The sequence below is a fragment of the Ambystoma mexicanum genome, chromosome 1p, assembly GCF_040938575.1.
Source record: "Ambystoma mexicanum isolate Mex_15411 chromosome 1p, UKY_AmexF1_1, whole genome shotgun sequence".
Lineage (NCBI taxonomy): Eukaryota > Metazoa > Chordata > Amphibia > Caudata > Ambystomatidae > Ambystoma > Ambystoma mexicanum.
Genome location: NC_090921.1, coordinates 100,266,784 through 100,284,467, shown reverse-complemented (window position 1 = coordinate 100,284,467; position 17,684 = coordinate 100,266,784). Strand labels below are relative to the sequence as shown.

General features: G+C 48.0%; 15 non-coding genes across 15 annotated transcripts; all 15 read left to right on the top strand.

The window, feature by feature from the left end:
* Window positions 1-135: 135 nt before the first annotated feature.
* Window positions 136-217, top strand: TRNAL-UAG (transfer RNA leucine (anticodon UAG)). The gene has a single exon. It is a non-coding gene; the product is annotated as a tRNA-Leu (tRNA).
* Window positions 218-1,361: 1,144 nt separating this feature from the next.
* TRNAL-UAG (transfer RNA leucine (anticodon UAG)) lies at window positions 1,362-1,443 on the top strand. Its single transcript has one exon. It is a non-coding gene; the product is annotated as a tRNA-Leu (tRNA).
* Window positions 1,444-2,587: 1,144 nt separating this feature from the next.
* On the top strand, window positions 2,588-2,669 carry TRNAL-UAG (transfer RNA leucine (anticodon UAG)). Its single transcript has one exon. It is a non-coding gene; the product is annotated as a tRNA-Leu (tRNA).
* Window positions 2,670-3,813: 1,144 nt separating this feature from the next.
* Window positions 3,814-3,895, top strand: TRNAL-UAG (transfer RNA leucine (anticodon UAG)). Its single transcript has one exon. It is a non-coding gene; the product is annotated as a tRNA-Leu (tRNA).
* Window positions 3,896-5,039: 1,144 nt separating this feature from the next.
* Window positions 5,040-5,121, top strand: TRNAL-UAG (transfer RNA leucine (anticodon UAG)). Its single transcript has one exon. It is a non-coding gene; the product is annotated as a tRNA-Leu (tRNA).
* Window positions 5,122-6,265: 1,144 nt separating this feature from the next.
* Window positions 6,266-6,347, top strand: TRNAL-UAG (transfer RNA leucine (anticodon UAG)). Its single transcript has one exon. It is a non-coding gene; the product is annotated as a tRNA-Leu (tRNA).
* Window positions 6,348-7,491: 1,144 nt separating this feature from the next.
* TRNAL-UAG (transfer RNA leucine (anticodon UAG)) lies at window positions 7,492-7,573 on the top strand. Its single transcript has one exon. It is a non-coding gene; the product is annotated as a tRNA-Leu (tRNA).
* A 1,144-nt stretch (window positions 7,574-8,717) lies between these two features.
* On the top strand, window positions 8,718-8,799 carry TRNAL-UAG (transfer RNA leucine (anticodon UAG)). The gene has a single exon. It is a non-coding gene; the product is annotated as a tRNA-Leu (tRNA).
* Window positions 8,800-9,943: 1,144 nt separating this feature from the next.
* Window positions 9,944-10,025, top strand: TRNAL-UAG (transfer RNA leucine (anticodon UAG)). The gene has a single exon. It is a non-coding gene; the product is annotated as a tRNA-Leu (tRNA).
* A 1,144-nt stretch (window positions 10,026-11,169) lies between these two features.
* On the top strand, window positions 11,170-11,251 carry TRNAL-UAG (transfer RNA leucine (anticodon UAG)). Its single transcript has one exon. It is a non-coding gene; the product is annotated as a tRNA-Leu (tRNA).
* A 1,144-nt stretch (window positions 11,252-12,395) lies between these two features.
* On the top strand, window positions 12,396-12,477 carry TRNAL-UAG (transfer RNA leucine (anticodon UAG)). Its single transcript has one exon. It is a non-coding gene; the product is annotated as a tRNA-Leu (tRNA).
* A 1,144-nt stretch (window positions 12,478-13,621) lies between these two features.
* TRNAL-UAG (transfer RNA leucine (anticodon UAG)) lies at window positions 13,622-13,703 on the top strand. The gene has a single exon. It is a non-coding gene; the product is annotated as a tRNA-Leu (tRNA).
* Window positions 13,704-14,847: 1,144 nt separating this feature from the next.
* TRNAL-UAG (transfer RNA leucine (anticodon UAG)) lies at window positions 14,848-14,929 on the top strand. Its single transcript has one exon. It is a non-coding gene; the product is annotated as a tRNA-Leu (tRNA).
* Window positions 14,930-16,073: 1,144 nt separating this feature from the next.
* Window positions 16,074-16,155, top strand: TRNAL-UAG (transfer RNA leucine (anticodon UAG)). Its single transcript has one exon. It is a non-coding gene; the product is annotated as a tRNA-Leu (tRNA).
* A 1,144-nt stretch (window positions 16,156-17,299) lies between these two features.
* Window positions 17,300-17,381, top strand: TRNAL-UAG (transfer RNA leucine (anticodon UAG)). Its single transcript has one exon. It is a non-coding gene; the product is annotated as a tRNA-Leu (tRNA).
* Window positions 17,382-17,684: the final 303 nt, after the last annotated feature.

The following is a 17,684-nucleotide window of genomic DNA, read 5'->3' as shown; positions in this document are numbered from 1 at the left end:
TCAGTTCGGGCTTTGCACAGCCAGTGCTAGAATTCAATCCAAGTTCATGCTTTGCTTTGATTTTGAATTAATGGCCAAACCAGCCAATCCCTAAAAAAATACAGGTCTCAGAGGCTCTCGTTTCAGTACCAGCAGGGTAGCGTGGCCGAGCGGTCTAAGGCGCTGGATTTAGGCTCCAGTCTCTTTGGAGGCGTGGGTTCGAATCCCACCGCTGCCAATAGCTGTTTCTTTTTTATCTTCATGCCACGTGTACAGACAGGACAATTGGGAGCCAGGGAATGGCATGTGTTTATGAATTCTTGCTTTTCTGAACACCCAGACTGAAAGCACACATCTGACTCGTGTGCGTTTTCACCAAAAAAGGGTAAAGCATAAATCACTGTTCACTGAAAACGGACATGCGTTCACGATCCTGTCAATAAACACGTGCTTGGCAGGGCCACAAATCTGCCGACACGATGCCCTAATGAATGCACATCTCTTTGCCTTGGTAGTTGCTCCTTTTTGCAGCGCCTTTTCCTGCTGCATCACAAAAACTCAGTTCAAGACACTTGGCTCCATCCAGTGGAGCTCCTATGCCCAGCTTAGAAACCCCCAGGCACGAGATTGCAAGGTCCCTGGTAATTCTCCCACTCCTGGACACGTCGGAACCAAGTTTCGTATGCACTAGCAGCGAGAACAAAATCCCACATGTGAGGACAATAGGCGTCTTTCATTTAGGGCTAGTGTTAGGCTAAGAGTTTGCAGTAGCTCCTTGGGTCGAGTTAGGGGTCGAATGAGACAAAGCTAAGATTTGCGTTACGGCTGGGGTTGGTCCAGTAAGGATCCCACACACCATGGACCATCGGCGGAGGCCCCGGGTAGGCTTACACTGCGGGCTAATGGTGGACTTCTTTAAAAACGTGAGCACTAAATGGGGCGGGATGTTGACTGAAAGAATGCAGCTAGCTACAGAAATATGCAGAAATAAAGAAAAACACATCTCATTGCATGCCTTTAAAGAGCTTACTCTCCCTACCGGCAATGTTCCTGAACCTTCGCTTCCCAAACATTTTTAGAACCAAAAAAAACCTAGAAAAGATCTGACCTCCCTCACCGGGAATTGAACTCAAGACTGCTGGATGGAGGGGTGCTGACATTGACCACTAGGCTACCAGACTGCTGTTGAACAGAGCACTCCCGAAAGGTGACATTTCAATTTCAGGCTGACAAGTGTGCTTTATTGTTCAGTTCGGGCTTTGCACAGCCAGTGCTAGAATTCAATCCAAGTTCATGCTTTGCTTTGATTTTGAATTAATGGCCAAACCAGCCAATCCCTAAAAAAATACAGGTCTCAGAGGCTCTCGTTTCAGTACCAGCAGGGTAGCGTGGCCGAGCGGTCTAAGGCGCTGGATTTAGGCTCCAGTCTCTTTGGAGGCGTGGGTTCGAATCCCACCGCTGCCAATAGCTGTTTCTTTTTTATCTTCATGCCACGTGTACAGACAGGACAATTGGGAGCCAGGGAATGGCATGTGTTTATGAATTCTTGCTTTTCTGAACACCCAGACTGAAAGCACACATCTGACTCGTGTGCGTTTTCACCAAAAAAGGGTAAAGCATAAATCACTGTTCACTGAAAACGGACATGCGTTCACGATCCTGTCAATAAACACGTGCTTGGCAGGGCCACAAATCTGCCGACACGATGCCCTAATGAATGCACATCTCTTTGCCTTGGTAGTTGCTCCTTTTTGCAGCGCCTTTTCCTGCTGCATCACAAAAACTCAGTTCAAGACACTTGGCTCCATCCAGTGGAGCTCCTATGCCCAGCTTAGAAACCCCCAGGCACGAGATTGCAAGGTCCCTGGTAATTCTCCCACTCCTGGACACGTCGGAACCAAGTTTCGTATGCACTAGCAGCGAGAACAAAATCCCACATGTGAGGACAATAGGCGTCTTTCATTTAGGGCTAGTGTTAGGCTAAGAGTTTGCAGTAGCTCCTTGGGTCGAGTTAGGGGTCGAATGAGACAAAGCTAAGATTTGCGTTACGGCTGGGGTTGGTCCAGTAAGGATCCCACACACCATGGACCATCGGCGGAGGCCCCGGGTAGGCTTACACTGCGGGCTAATGGTGGACTTCTTTAAAAACGTGAGCACTAAATGGGGCGGGATGTTGACTGAAAGAATGCAGCTAGCTACAGAAATATGCAGAAATAAAGAAAAACACATCTCATTGCATGCCTTTAAAGAGCTTACTCTCCCTACCGGCAATGTTCCTGAACCTTCGCTTCCCAAACATTTTTAGAACCAAAAAAAACCTAGAAAAGATCTGACCTCCCTCACCGGGAATTGAACTCAAGACTGCTGGATGGAGGGGTGCTGACATTGACCACTAGGCTACCAGACTGCTGTTGAACAGAGCACTCCCGAAAGGTGACATTTCAATTTCAGGCTGACAAGTGTGCTTTATTGTTCAGTTCGGGCTTTGCACAGCCAGTGCTAGAATTCAATCCAAGTTCATGCTTTGCTTTGATTTTGAATTAATGGCCAAACCAGCCAATCCCTAAAAAAATACAGGTCTCAGAGGCTCTCGTTTCAGTACCAGCAGGGTAGCGTGGCCGAGCGGTCTAAGGCGCTGGATTTAGGCTCCAGTCTCTTTGGAGGCGTGGGTTCGAATCCCACCGCTGCCAATAGCTGTTTCTTTTTTATCTTCATGCCACGTGTACAGACAGGACAATTGGGAGCCAGGGAATGGCATGTGTTTATGAATTCTTGCTTTTCTGAACACCCAGACTGAAAGCACACATCTGACTCGTGTGCGTTTTCACCAAAAAAGGGTAAAGCATAAATCACTGTTCACTGAAAACGGACATGCGTTCACGATCCTGTCAATAAACACGTGCTTGGCAGGGCCACAAATCTGCCGACACGATGCCCTAATGAATGCACATCTCTTTGCCTTGGTAGTTGCTCCTTTTTGCAGCGCCTTTTCCTGCTGCATCACAAAAACTCAGTTCAAGACACTTGGCTCCATCCAGTGGAGCTCCTATGCCCAGCTTAGAAACCCCCAGGCACGAGATTGCAAGGTCCCTGGTAATTCTCCCACTCCTGGACACGTCGGAACCAAGTTTCGTATGCACTAGCAGCGAGAACAAAATCCCACATGTGAGGACAATAGGCGTCTTTCATTTAGGGCTAGTGTTAGGCTAAGAGTTTGCAGTAGCTCCTTGGGTCGAGTTAGGGGTCGAATGAGACAAAGCTAAGATTTGCGTTACGGCTGGGGTTGGTCCAGTAAGGATCCCACACACCATGGACCATCGGCGGAGGCCCCGGGTAGGCTTACACTGCGGGCTAATGGTGGACTTCTTTAAAAACGTGAGCACTAAATGGGGCGGGATGTTGACTGAAAGAATGCAGCTAGCTACAGAAATATGCAGAAATAAAGAAAAACACATCTCATTGCATGCCTTTAAAGAGCTTACTCTCCCTACCGGCAATGTTCCTGAACCTTCGCTTCCCAAACATTTTTAGAACCAAAAAAAACCTAGAAAAGATCTGACCTCCCTCACCGGGAATTGAACTCAAGACTGCTGGATGGAGGGGTGCTGACATTGACCACTAGGCTACCAGACTGCTGTTGAACAGAGCACTCCCGAAAGGTGACATTTCAATTTCAGGCTGACAAGTGTGCTTTATTGTTCAGTTCGGGCTTTGCAGAGCCAGTGCTAGAATTCAATCCAAGTTCATGCTTTGCTTTGATTTTGAATTAATGGCCAAACCAGCCAATCCCTAAAAAAATACAGGTCTCAGAGGCTCTCGTTTCAGTACCAGCAGGGTAGCGTGGCCGAGCGGTCTAAGGCGCTGGATTTAGGCTCCAGTCTCTTTGGAGGCGTGGGTTCGAATCCCACCGCTGCCAATAGCTGTTTCTTTTTTATCTTCATGCCACGTGTACAGACAGGACAATTGGGAGCCAGGGAATGGCATGTGTTTATGAATTCTTGCTTTTCTGAACACCCAGACTGAAAGCACACATCTGACTCGTGTGCGTTTTCACCAAAAAAGGGTAAAGCATAAATCACTGTTCACTGAAAACGGACATGCGTTCACGATCCTGTCAATAAACACGTGCTTGGCAGGGCCACAAATCTGCCGACACGATGCCCTAATGAATGCACATCTCTTTGCCTTGGTAGTTGCTCCTTTTTGCAGCGCCTTTTCCTGCTGCATCACAAAAACTCAGTTCAAGACACTTGGCTCCATCCAGTGGAGCTCCTATGCCCAGCTTAGAAACCCCCAGGCACGAGATTGCAAGGTCCCTGGTAATTCTCCCACTCCTGGACACGTCGGAACCAAGTTTCGTATGCACTAGCAGCGAGAACAAAATCCCACATGTGAGGACAATAGGCGTCTTTCATTTAGGGCTAGTGTTAGGCTAAGAGTTTGCAGTAGCTCCTTGGGTCGAGTTAGGGGTCGAATGAGACAAAGCTAAGATTTGCGTTACGGCTGGGGTTGGTCCAGTAAGGATCCCACACACCATGGACCATCGGCGGAGGCCCCGGGTAGGCTTACACTGCGGGCTAATGGTGGACTTCTTTAAAAACGTGAGCACTAAATGGGGCGGGATGTTGACTGAAAGAATGCAGCTAGCTACAGAAATATGCAGAAATAAAGAAAAACACATCTCATTGCATGCCTTTAAAGAGCTTACTCTCCCTACCGGCAATGTTCCTGAACCTTCGCTTCCCAAACATTTTTAGAACCAAAAAAAACCTAGAAAAGATCTGACCTCCCTCACCGGGAATTGAACTCAAGACTGCTGGATGGAGGGGTGCTGACATTGACCACTAGGCTACCAGACTGCTGTCGAACAGAGCACTCCCGAAAGGTGACATTTCAATTTCAGGCTGACAAGTGTGCTTTATTGTTCAGTTCGGGCTTTGCACAGCCAGTGCTAGAATTCAATCCAAGTTCATGCTTTGCTTTGATTTTGAATTAATGGCCAAACCAGCCAATCCCTAAAAAAATACAGGTCTCAGAGGCTCTCGTTTCAGTACCAGCAGGGTAGCGTGGCCGAGCGGTCTAAGGCGCTGGATTTAGGCTCCAGTCTCTTTGGAGGCGTGGGTTCGAATCCCACCGCTGCCAATAGCTGTTTCTTTTTTATCTTCATGCCACGTGTACAGACAGGACAATTGGGAGCCAGGGAATGGCATGTGTTTATGAATTCTTGCTTTTCTGAACACCCAGACTGAAAGCACACATCTGACTCGTGTGCGTTTTCACCAAAAAAGGGTAAAGCATAAATCACTGTTCACTGAAAACGGACATGCGTTCACGATCCTGTCAATAAACACGTGCTTGGCAGGGCCACAAATCTGCCGACACGATGCCCTAATGAATGCACATCTCTTTGCCTTGGTAGTTGCTCCTTTTTGCAGCGCCTTTTCCTGCTGCATCACAAAAACTCAGTTCAAGACACTTGGCTCCATCCAGTGGAGCTCCTATGCCCAGCTTAGAAACCCCCAGGCACGAGATTGCAAGGTCCCTGGTAATTCTCCCACTCCTGGACACGTCGGAACCAAGTTTCGTATGCACTAGCAGCGAGAACAAAATCCCACATGTGAGGACAATAGGCGTCTTTCATTTAGGGCTAGTGTTAGGCTAAGAGTTTGCAGTAGCTCCTTGGGTCGAGTTAGGGGTCGAATGAGACAAAGCTAAGATTTGCGTTACGGCTGGGGTTGGTCCAGTAAGGATCCCACACACCATGGACCATCGGCGGAGGCCCCGGGTAGGCTTACACTGCGGGCTAATGGTGGACTTCTTTAAAAACGTGAGCACTAAATGGGGCGGGATGTTGACTGAAAGAATGCAGCTAGCTACAGAAATATGCAGAAATAAAGAAAAACACATCTCATTGCATGCCTTTAAAGAGCTTACTCTCCCTACCGGCAATGTTCCTGAACCTTCGCTTCCCAAACATTTTTAGAACCAAAAAAAACCTAGAAAAGATCTGACCTCCCTCACCGGGAATTGAACTCAAGACTGCTGGATGGAGGGGTGCTGACATTGACCACTAGGCTACCAGACTGCTGTCGAACAGAGCACTCCCGAAAGGTGACATTTCAATTTCAGGCTGACAAGTGTGCTTTATTGTTCAGTTCGGGCTTTGCACAGCCAGTGCTAGAATTCAATCCAAGTTCATGCTTTGCTTTGATTTTGAATTAATGGCCAAACCAGCCAATCCCTAAAAAAATACAGGTCTCAGAGGCTCTCGTTTCAGTACCAGCAGGGTAGCGTGGCCGAGCGGTCTAAGGCGCTGGATTTAGGCTCCAGTCTCTTTGGAGGCGTGGGTTCGAATCCCACCGCTGCCAATAGCTGTTTCTTTTTTATCTTCATGCCACGTGTACAGACAGGACAATTGGGAGCCAGGGAATGGCATGTGTTTATGAATTCTTGCTTTTCTGAACACCCAGACTGAAAGCACACATCTGACTCGTGTGCGTTTTCACCAAAAAAGGGTAAAGCATAAATCACTGTTCACTGAAAACGGACATGCGTTCACGATCCTGTCAATAAACACGTGCTTGGCAGGGCCACAAATCTGCCGACACGATGCCCTAATGAATGCACATCTCTTTGCCTTGGTAGTTGCTCCTTTTTGCAGCGCCTTTTCCTGCTGCATCACAAAAACTCAGTTCAAGACACTTGGCTCCATCCAGTGGAGCTCCTATGCCCAGCTTAGAAACCCCCAGGCACGAGATTGCAAGGTCCCTGGTAATTCTCCCACTCCTGGACACGTCGGAACCAAGTTTCGTATGCACTAGCAGCGAGAACAAAATCCCACATGTGAGGACAATAGGCGTCTTTCATTTAGGGCTAGTGTTAGGCTAAGAGTTTGCAGTAGCTCCTTGGGTCGAGTTAGGGGTCGAATGAGACAAAGCTAAGATTTGCGTTACGGCTGGGGTTGGTCCAGTAAGGATCCCACACACCATGGACCATCGGCGGAGGCCCCGGGTAGGCTTACACTGCGGGCTAATGGTGGACTTCTTTAAAAACGTGAGCACTAAATGGGGCGGGATGTTGACTGAAAGAATGCAGCTAGCTACAGAAATATGCAGAAATAAAGAAAAACACATCTCATTGCATGCCTTTAAAGAGCTTACTCTCCCTACCGGCAATGTTCCTGAACCTTCGCTTCCCAAACATTTTTAGAACCAAAAAAAACCTAGAAAAGATCTGACCTCCCTCACCGGGAATTGAACTCAAGACTGCTGGATGGAGGGGTGCTGACATTGACCACTAGGCTACCAGACTGCTGTTGAACAGAGCACTCCCGAAAGGTGACATTTCAATTTCAGGCTGACAAGTGTGCTTTATTGTTCAGTTCGGGCTTTGCACAGCCAGTGCTAGAATTCAATCCAAGTTCATGCTTTGCTTTGATTTTGAATTAATGGCCAAACCAGCCAATCCCTAAAAAAATACAGGTCTCAGAGGCTCTCGTTTCAGTACCAGCAGGGTAGCGTGGCCGAGCGGTCTAAGGCGCTGGATTTAGGCTCCAGTCTCTTTGGAGGCGTGGGTTCGAATCCCACCGCTGCCAATAGCTGTTTCTTTTTTATCTTCATGCCACGTGTACAGACAGGACAATTGGGAGCCAGGGAATGGCATGTGTTTATGAATTCTTGCTTTTCTGAACACCCAGACTGAAAGCACACATCTGACTCGTGTGCGTTTTCACCAAAAAAGGGTAAAGCATAAATCACTGTTCACTGAAAACGGACATGCGTTCACGATCCTGTCAATAAACACGTGCTTGGCAGGGCCACAAATCTGCCGACACGATGCCCTAATGAATGCACATCTCTTTGCCTTGGTAGTTGCTCCTTTTTGCAGCGCCTTTTCCTGCTGCATCACAAAAACTCAGTTCAAGACACTTGGCTCCATCCAGTGGAGCTCCTATGCCCAGCTTAGAAACCCCCAGGCACGAGATTGCAAGGTCCCTGGTAATTCTCCCACTCCTGGACACGTCGGAACCAAGTTTCGTATGCACTAGCAGCGAGAACAAAATCCCACATGTGAGGACAATAGGCGTCTTTCATTTAGGGCTAGTGTTAGGCTAAGAGTTTGCAGTAGCTCCTTGGGTCGAGTTAGGGGTCGAATGAGACAAAGCTAAGATTTGCGTTACGGCTGGGGTTGGTCCAGTAAGGATCCCACACACCATGGACCATCGGCGGAGGCCCCGGGTAGGCTTACACTGCGGGCTAATGGTGGACTTCTTTAAAAACGTGAGCACTAAATGGGGCGGGATGTTGACTGAAAGAATGCAGCTAGCTACAGAAATATGCAGAAATAAAGAAAAACACATCTCATTGCATGCCTTTAAAGAGCTTACTCTCCCTACCGGCAATGTTCCTGAACCTTCGCTTCCCAAACATTTTTAGAACCAAAAAAAACCTAGAAAAGATCTGACCTCCCTCACCGGGAATTGAACTCAAGACTGCTGGATGGAGGGGTGCTGACATTGACCACTAGGCTACCAGACTGCTGTTGAACAGAGCACTCCCGAAAGGTGACATTTCAATTTCAGGCTGACAAGTGTGCTTTATTGTTCAGTTCGGGCTTTGCACAGCCAGTGCTAGAATTCAATCCAAGTTCATGCTTTGCTTTGATTTTGAATTAATGGCCAAACCAGCCAATCCCTAAAAAAATACAGGTCTCAGAGGCTCTCGTTTCAGTACCAGCAGGGTAGCGTGGCCGAGCGGTCTAAGGCGCTGGATTTAGGCTCCAGTCTCTTTGGAGGCGTGGGTTCGAATCCCACCGCTGCCAATAGCTGTTTCTTTTTTATCTTCATGCCACGTGTACAGACAGGACAATTGGGAGCCAGGGAATGGCATGTGTTTATGAATTCTTGCTTTTCTGAACACCCAGACTGAAAGCACACATCTGACTCGTGTGCGTTTTCACCAAAAAAGGGTAAAGCATAAATCACTGTTCACTGAAAACGGACATGCGTTCACGATCCTGTCAATAAACACGTGCTTGGCAGGGCCACAAATCTGCCGACACGATGCCCTAATGAATGCACATCTCTTTGCCTTGGTAGTTGCTCCTTTTTGCAGCGCCTTTTCCTGCTGCATCACAAAAACTCAGTTCAAGACACTTGGCTCCATCCAGTGGAGCTCCTATGCCCAGCTTAGAAACCCCCAGGCACGAGATTGCAAGGTCCCTGGTAATTCTCCCACTCCTGGACACGTCGGAACCAAGTTTCGTATGCACTAGCAGCGAGAACAAAATCCCACATGTGAGGACAATAGGCGTCTTTCATTTAGGGCTAGTGTTAGGCTAAGAGTTTGCAGTAGCTCCTTGGGTCGAGTTAGGGGTCGAATGAGACAAAGCTAAGATTTGCGTTACGGCTGGGGTTGGTCCAGTAAGGATCCCACACACCATGGACCATCGGCGGAGGCCCCGGGTAGGCTTACACTGCGGGCTAATGGTGGACTTCTTTAAAAACGTGAGCACTAAATGGGGCGGGATGTTGACTGAAAGAATGCAGCTAGCTACAGAAATATGCAGAAATAAAGAAAAACACATCTCATTGCATGCCTTTAAAGAGCTTACTCTCCCTACCGGCAATGTTCCTGAACCTTCGCTTCCCAAACATTTTTAGAACCAAAAAAAACCTAGAAAAGATCTGACCTCCCTCACCGGGAATTGAACTCAAGACTGCTGGATGGAGGGGTGCTGACATTGACCACTAGGCTACCAGACTGCTGTTGAACAGAGCACTCCCGAAAGGTGACATTTCAATTTCAGGCTGACAAGTGTGCTTTATTGTTCAGTTCGGGCTTTGCACAGCCAGTGCTAGAATTCAATCCAAGTTCATGCTTTGCTTTGATTTTGAATTAATGGCCAAACCAGCCAATCCCTAAAAAAATACAGGTCTCAGAGGCTCTCGTTTCAGTACCAGCAGGGTAGCGTGGCCGAGCGGTCTAAGGCGCTGGATTTAGGCTCCAGTCTCTTTGGAGGCGTGGGTTCGAATCCCACCGCTGCCAATAGCTGTTTCTTTTTTATCTTCATGCCACGTGTACAGACAGGACAATTGGGAGCCAGGGAATGGCATGTGTTTATGAATTCTTGCTTTTCTGAACACCCAGACTGAAAGCACACATCTGACTCGTGTGCGTTTTCACCAAAAAAGGGTAAAGCATAAATCACTGTTCACTGAAAACGGACATGCGTTCACGATCCTGTCAATAAACACGTGCTTGGCAGGGCCACAAATCTGCCGACACGATGCCCTAATGAATGCACATCTCTTTGCCTTGGTAGTTGCTCCTTTTTGCAGCGCCTTTTCCTGCTGCATCACAAAAACTCAGTTCAAGACACTTGGCTCCATCCAGTGGAGCTCCTATGCCCAGCTTAGAAACCCCCAGGCACGAGATTGCAAGGTCCCTGGTAATTCTCCCACTCCTGGACACGTCGGAACCAAGTTTCGTATGCACTAGCAGCGAGAACAAAATCCCACATGTGAGGACAATAGGCGTCTTTCATTTAGGGCTAGTGTTAGGCTAAGAGTTTGCAGTAGCTCCTTGGGTCGAGTTAGGGGTCGAATGAGACAAAGCTAAGATTTGCGTTACGGCTGGGGTTGGTCCAGTAAGGATCCCACACACCATGGACCATCGGCGGAGGCCCCGGGTAGGCTTACACTGCGGGCTAATGGTGGACTTCTTTAAAAACGTGAGCACTAAATGGGGCGGGATGTTGACTGAAAGAATGCAGCTAGCTACAGAAATATGCAGAAATAAAGAAAAACACATCTCATTGCATGCCTTTAAAGAGCTTACTCTCCCTACCGGCAATGTTCCTGAACCTTCGCTTCCCAAACATTTTTAGAACCAAAAAAAACCTAGAAAAGATCTGACCTCCCTCACCGGGAATTGAACTCAAGACTGCTGGATGGAGGGGTGCTGACATTGACCACTAGGCTACCAGACTGCTGTTGAACAGAGCACTCCCGAAAGGTGACATTTCAATTTCAGGCTGACAAGTGTGCTTTATTGTTCAGTTCGGGCTTTGCACAGCCAGTGCTAGAATTCAATCCAAGTTCATGCTTTGCTTTGATTTTGAATTAATGGCCAAACCAGCCAATCCCTAAAAAAATACAGGTCTCAGAGGCTCTCGTTTCAGTACCAGCAGGGTAGCGTGGCCGAGCGGTCTAAGGCGCTGGATTTAGGCTCCAGTCTCTTTGGAGGCGTGGGTTCGAATCCCACCGCTGCCAATAGCTGTTTCTTTTTTATCTTCATGCCACGTGTACAGACAGGACAATTGGGAGCCAGGGAATGGCATGTGTTTATGAATTCTTGCTTTTCTGAACACCCAGACTGAAAGCACACATCTGACTCGTGTGCGTTTTCACCAAAAAAGGGTAAAGCATAAATCACTGTTCACTGAAAACGGACATGCGTTCACGATCCTGTCAATAAACACGTTCAGGGCAGGGCCACAAATCTGCCGACACGATGCCCTAATGAATGCACATCTCTTTGCCTTGGTAGTTGCTCCTTTTTGCAGAGCCTTTTCCTGCTGCATCACAAAAACTCAGTTCAAGACACTTGGCTCCATCCAGTGGAGCTCCTATGCCCAGCTTAGAAACCCCCAGGCACGAGATTGCAAGGTCCCTGGTAATTCTCCCACTCCTGGACACGTCGGAACCAAGTTTCGTATGCACTAGCAGCGAGAACAAAATCCCACATGTGAGGACAATAGGCGTCTTTCATTTAGGGCTAGTGTTAGGCTAAGAGTTTGCAGTAGCTCCTTGGGTCGAGTTAGGGGTCGAATGAGACAAAGCTAAGATTTGCGTTACGGCTGGGGTTGGTCCAGTAAGGATCCCACACACCATGGACCATCGGCGGAGGCCCCGGGTAGGCTTACACTGCGGGCTAATGGTGGACTTCTTTAAAAACGTGAGCACTAAATGGGGCGGGATGTTGACTGAAAGAATGCAGCTAGCTACAGAAATATGCAGAAATAAAGAAAAACACATCTCATTGCATGCCTTTAAAGAGCTTACTCTCCCTACCGGCAATGTTCCTGAACCTTCGCTTCCCAAACATTTTTAGAACCAAAAAAAACCTAGAAAAGATCTGACCTCCCTCACCGGGAATTGAACTCAAGACTGCTGGATGGAGGGGTGCTGACATTGACCACTAGGCTACCAGACTGCTGTTGAACAGAGCACTCCCGAAAGGTGACATTTCAATTTCAGGCTGACAAGTGTGCTTTATTGTTCAGTTCGGGCTTTGCACAGCCAGTGCTAGAATTCAATCCAAGTTCATGCTTTGCTTTGATTTTGAATTAATGGCCAAACCAGCCAATCCCTAAAAAAATACAGGTCTCAGAGGCTCTCGTTTCAGTACCAGCAGGGTAGCGTGGCCGAGCGGTCTAAGGCGCTGGATTTAGGCTCCAGTCTCTTTGGAGGCGTGGGTTCGAATCCCACCGCTGCCAATAGCTGTTTCTTTTTTATCTTCATGCCACGTGTACAGACAGGACAATTGGGAGCCAGGGAATGGCATGTGTTTATGAATTCTTGCTTTTCTGAACACCCAGACTGAAAGCACACATCTGACTCGTGTGCGTTTTCACCAAAAAAGGGTAAAGCATAAATCACTGTTCACTGAAAACGGACATGCGTTCACGATCCTGTCAATAAACACGTGCTTGGCAGGGCCACAAATCTGCCGACACGATGCCCTAATGAATGCACATCTCTTTGCCTTGGTAGTTGCTCCTTTTTGCAGCGCCTTTTCCTGCTGCATCACAAAAACTCAGTTCAAGACACTTGGCTCCATCCAGTGGAGCTCCTATGCCCAGCTTAGAAACCCCCAGGCACGAGATTGCAAGGTCCCTGGTAATTCTCCCACTCCTGGACACGTCGGAACCAAGTTTCGTATGCACTAGCAGCGAGAACAAAATCCCACATGTGAGGACAATAGGCGTCTTTCATTTAGGGCTAGTGTTAGGCTAAGAGTTTGCAGTAGCTCCTTGGGTCGAGTTAGGGGTCGAATGAGACAAAGCTAAGATTTGCGTTACGGCTGGGGTTGGTCCAGTAAGGATCCCACACACCATGGACCATCGGCGGAGGCCCCGGGTAGGCTTACACTGCGGGCTAATGGTGGACTTCTTTAAAAACGTGAGCACTAAATGGGGCGGGATGTTGACTGAAAGAATGCAGCTAGCTACAGAAATATGCAGAAATAAAGAAAAACACATCTCATTGCATGCCTTTAAAGAGCTTACTCTCCCTACCGGCAATGTTCCTGAACCTTCGCTTCCCAAACATTTTTAGAACCAAAAAAAACCTAGAAAAGATCTGACCTCCCTCACCGGGAATTGAACTCAAGACTGCTGGATGGAGGGGTGCTGACATTGACCACTAGGCTACCAGACTGCTGTTGAACAGAGCACTCCCGAAAGGTGACATTTCAATTTCAGGCTGACAAGTGTGCTTTATTGTTCAGTTCGGGCTTTGCACAGCCAGTGCTAGAATTCAATCCAAGTTCATGCTTTGCTTTGATTTTGAATTAATGGCCAAACCAGCCAATCCCTAAAAAAATACAGGTCTCAGAGGCTCTCGTTTCAGTACCAGCAGGGTAGCGTGGCCGAGCGGTCTAAGGCGCTGGATTTAGGCTCCAGTCTCTTTGGAGGCGTGGGTTCGAATCCCACCGCTGCCAATAGCTGTTTCTTTTTTATCTTCATGCCACGTGTACAGACAGGACAATTGGGAGCCAGGGAATGGCATGTGTTTATGAATTCTTGCTTTTCTGAACACCCAGACTGAAAGCACACATCTGACTCGTGTGCGTTTTCACCAAAAAAGGGTAAAGCATAAATCACTGTTCACTGAAAACGGACATGCGTTCACGATCCTGTCAATAAACACGTGCTTGGCAGGGCCACAAATCTGCCGACACGATGCCCTAATGAATGCACATCTCTTTGCCTTGGTAGTTGCTCCTTTTTGCAGCGCCTTTTCCTGCTGCATCACAAAAACTCAGTTCAAGACACTTGGCTCCATCCAGTGGAGCTCCTATGCCCAGCTTAGAAACCCCCAGGCACGAGATTGCAAGGTCCCTGGTAATTCTCCCACTCCTGGACACGTCGGAACCAAGTTTCGTATGCACTAGCAGCGAGAACAAAATCCCACATGTGAGGACAATAGGCGTCTTTCATTTAGGGCTAGTGTTAGGCTAAGAGTTTGCAGTAGCTCCTTGGGTCGAGTTAGGGGTCGAATGAGACAAAGCTAAGATTTGCGTTACGGCTGGGGTTGGTCCAGTAAGGATCCCACACACCATGGACCATCGGCGGAGGCCCCGGGTAGGCTTACACTGCGGGCTAATGGTGGACTTCTTTAAAAACGTGAGCACTAAATGGGGCGGGATGTTGACTGAAAGAATGCAGCTAGCTACAGAAATATGCAGAAATAAAGAAAAACACATCTCATTGCATGCCTTTAAAGAGCTTACTCTCCCTACCGGCAATGTTCCTGAACCTTCGCTTCCCAAACATTTTTAGAACCAAAAAAAACCTAGAAAAGATCTGACCTCCCTCACCGGGAATTGAACTCAAGACTGCTGGATGGAGGGGTGCTGACATTGACCACTAGGCTACCAGACTGCTGTTGAACAGAGCACTCCCGAAAGGTGACATTTCAATTTCAGGCTGACAAGTGTGCTTTATTGTTCAGTTCGGGCTTTGCACAGCCAGTGCTAGAATTCAATCCAAGTTCATGCTTTGCTTTGATTTTGAATTAATGGCCAAACCAGCCAATCCCTAAAAAAATACAGGTCTCAGAGGCTCTCGTTTCAGTACCAGCAGGGTAGCGTGGCCGAGCGGTCTAAGGCGCTGGATTTAGGCTCCAGTCTCTTTGGAGGCGTGGGTTCGAATCCCACCGCTGCCAATAGCTGTTTCTTTTTTATCTTCATGCCACGTGTACAGACAGGACAATTGGGAGCCAGGGAATGGCATGTGTTTATGAATTCTTGCTTTTCTGAACACCCAGACTGAAAGCACACATCTGACTCGTGTGCGTTTTCACCAAAAAAGGGTAAAGCATAAATCACTGTTCACTGAAAACGGACATGCGTTCACGATCCTGTCAATAAACACGTGCTTGGCAGGGCCACAAATCTGCCGACACGATGCCCTAATGAATGCACATCTCTTTGCCTTGGTAGTTGCTCCTTTTTGCAGCGCCTTTTCCTGCTGCATCACAAAAACTCAGTTCAAGACACTTGGCTCCATCCAGTGGAGCTCCTATGCCCAGCTTAGAAACCCCCAGGCACGAGATTGCAAGGTCCCTGGTAATTCTCCCACTCCTGGACACGTCGGAACCAAGTTTCGTATGCACTAGCAGCGAGAACAAAATCCCACATGTGAGGACAATAGGCGTCTTTCATTTAGGGCTAGTGTTAGGCTAAGAGTTTGCAGTAGCTCCTTGGGTCGAGTTAGGGGTCGAATGAGACAAAGCTAAGATTTGCGTTACGGCTGGGGTTGGTCCAGTAAGGATCCCACACACCATGGACCATCGGCGGAGGCCCCGGGTAGGCTTACACTGCGGGCTAATGGTGGACTTCTTTAAAAACGTGAGCACTAAATGGGGCGGGATGTTGACTGAAAGAATGCAGCTAGCTACAGAAATATGCAGAAATAAAGAAAAACACATCTCATTGCATGCCTTTAAAGAGCTTACTCTCCCTACCGGCAATGTTCCTGAACCTTCGCTTCCCAAACATTTTTAGAACCAAAAAAAACCTAGAAAAGATCTGACCTCCCTCACCGGGAATTGAACTCAAGACTGCTGGATGGAGGGGTGCTGACATTGACCACTAGGCTACCAGACTGCTGTTGAACAGAGCACTCCCGAAAGGTGACATTTCAATTTCAGGCTGACAAGTGTGCTTTATTGTTCAGTTCGGGCTTTGCACAGCCAGTGCTAGAATTCAATCCAAGTTCATGCTTTGCTTTGATTTTGAATTAATGGCCAAACCAGCCAATCCCTAAAAAAATACAGGTCTCAGAGGCTCTCGTTTCAGTACCAGCAGGGTAGCGTGGCCGAGCGGTCTAAGGCGCTGGATTTAGGCTCCAGTCTCTTTGGAGGCGTGGGTTCGAATCCCACCGCTGCCAATAGCTGTTTCTTTTTTATCTTCATGCCACGTGTACAGACAGGACAATTGGGAGCCAGGGAATGGCATGTGTTTATGAATTCTTGCTTTTCTGAACACCCAGACTGAAAGCACACATCTGACTCGTGTGCGTTTTCACCAAAAAAGGGTAAAGCATAAATCACTGTTCACTGAAAACGGACATGCGTTCACGATCCTGTCAATAAACACGTGCTTGGCAGGGCCACAAATCTGCCGACACGATGCCCTAATGAATGCACATCTCTTTGCCTTGGTAGTTGCTCCTTTTTGCAGCGCCTTTTCCTGCTGCATCACAAAAACTCAGTTCAAGACACTTGGCTCCATCCAGTGGAGCTCCTATGCCCAGCTTAGAAACCCCCAGGCACGAGATTGCAAGGTCCCTGGTAATTCTCCCACTCCTGGACACGTCGGAACCAAGTTTCGTATGCACTAGCAGCGAGAACAAAATCCCACATGTGAGGACAATAGGCGTCTTTCATTTAGGGCTAGTGTTAGGCTAAGAGTTTGCAGTAGCTCCTTGGGTCGAGTTAGGGGTCGAATGAGACAAAGCTAAGATTTGCGTTACGGCTGGGGTTGGTCCAGTAAGGATCCCACACACCATGGACCATCGGCGGAGGCCCCGGGTAGGCTTACACTGCGGGCTAATGGTGGACTTCTTTAAAAACGTGAGCACTAAATGGGGCGGGATGTTGACTGAAAGAATGCAGCTAGCTACAGAAATATGCAGAAATAAAGAAAAACACATCTCATTGCATGCCTTTAAAGAGCTTACTCTCCCTACCGGCAATGTTCCTGAACCTTCGCTTCCCAAACATTTTTAGAACCAAAAAAAACCTAGAAAAGATCTGACCTCCCTCACCGGGAATTGAACTCAAGACTGCTGGATGGAGGGGTGCTGACATTGACCACTAGGCTACCAGACTGCTGTCGAACAGAGCACTCCCGAAAGGTGACATTTCAATTTCAGGCTGACAAGTGTGCTTTATTGTTCAGTTCGGGCTTTGCACAGCCAGTGCTAGAATTCAATCCAAGTTCATGCTTTGCTTTGATTTTGAATTAATGGCCAAACCAGCCAATCCCTAAAAAAATACAGGTCTCAGAGGCTCTCGTTTCAGTACCAGCAGGGTAGCGTGGCCGAGCGGTCTAAGGCGCTGGATTTAGGCTCCAGTCTCTTTGGAGGCGTGGGTTCGAATCCCACCGCTGCCAATAGCTGTTTCTTTTTTATCTTCATGCCACGTGTACAGACAGGACAATTGGGAGCCAGGGAATGGCATGTGTTTATGAATTCTTGCTTTTCTGAACACCCAGACTGAAAGCACACATCTGACTCGTGTGCGTTTTCACCAAAAAAGGGTAAAGCATAAATCACTGTTCACTGAAAACGGACATGCGTTCACGATCCTGTCAATAAACACGTGCTTGGCAGGGCCACAAATCTGCCGACACGATGCCCTAATGAATGCACATCTCTTTGCCTTGGTAGTTGCTCCTTTTTGCAGCGCCTTTTCC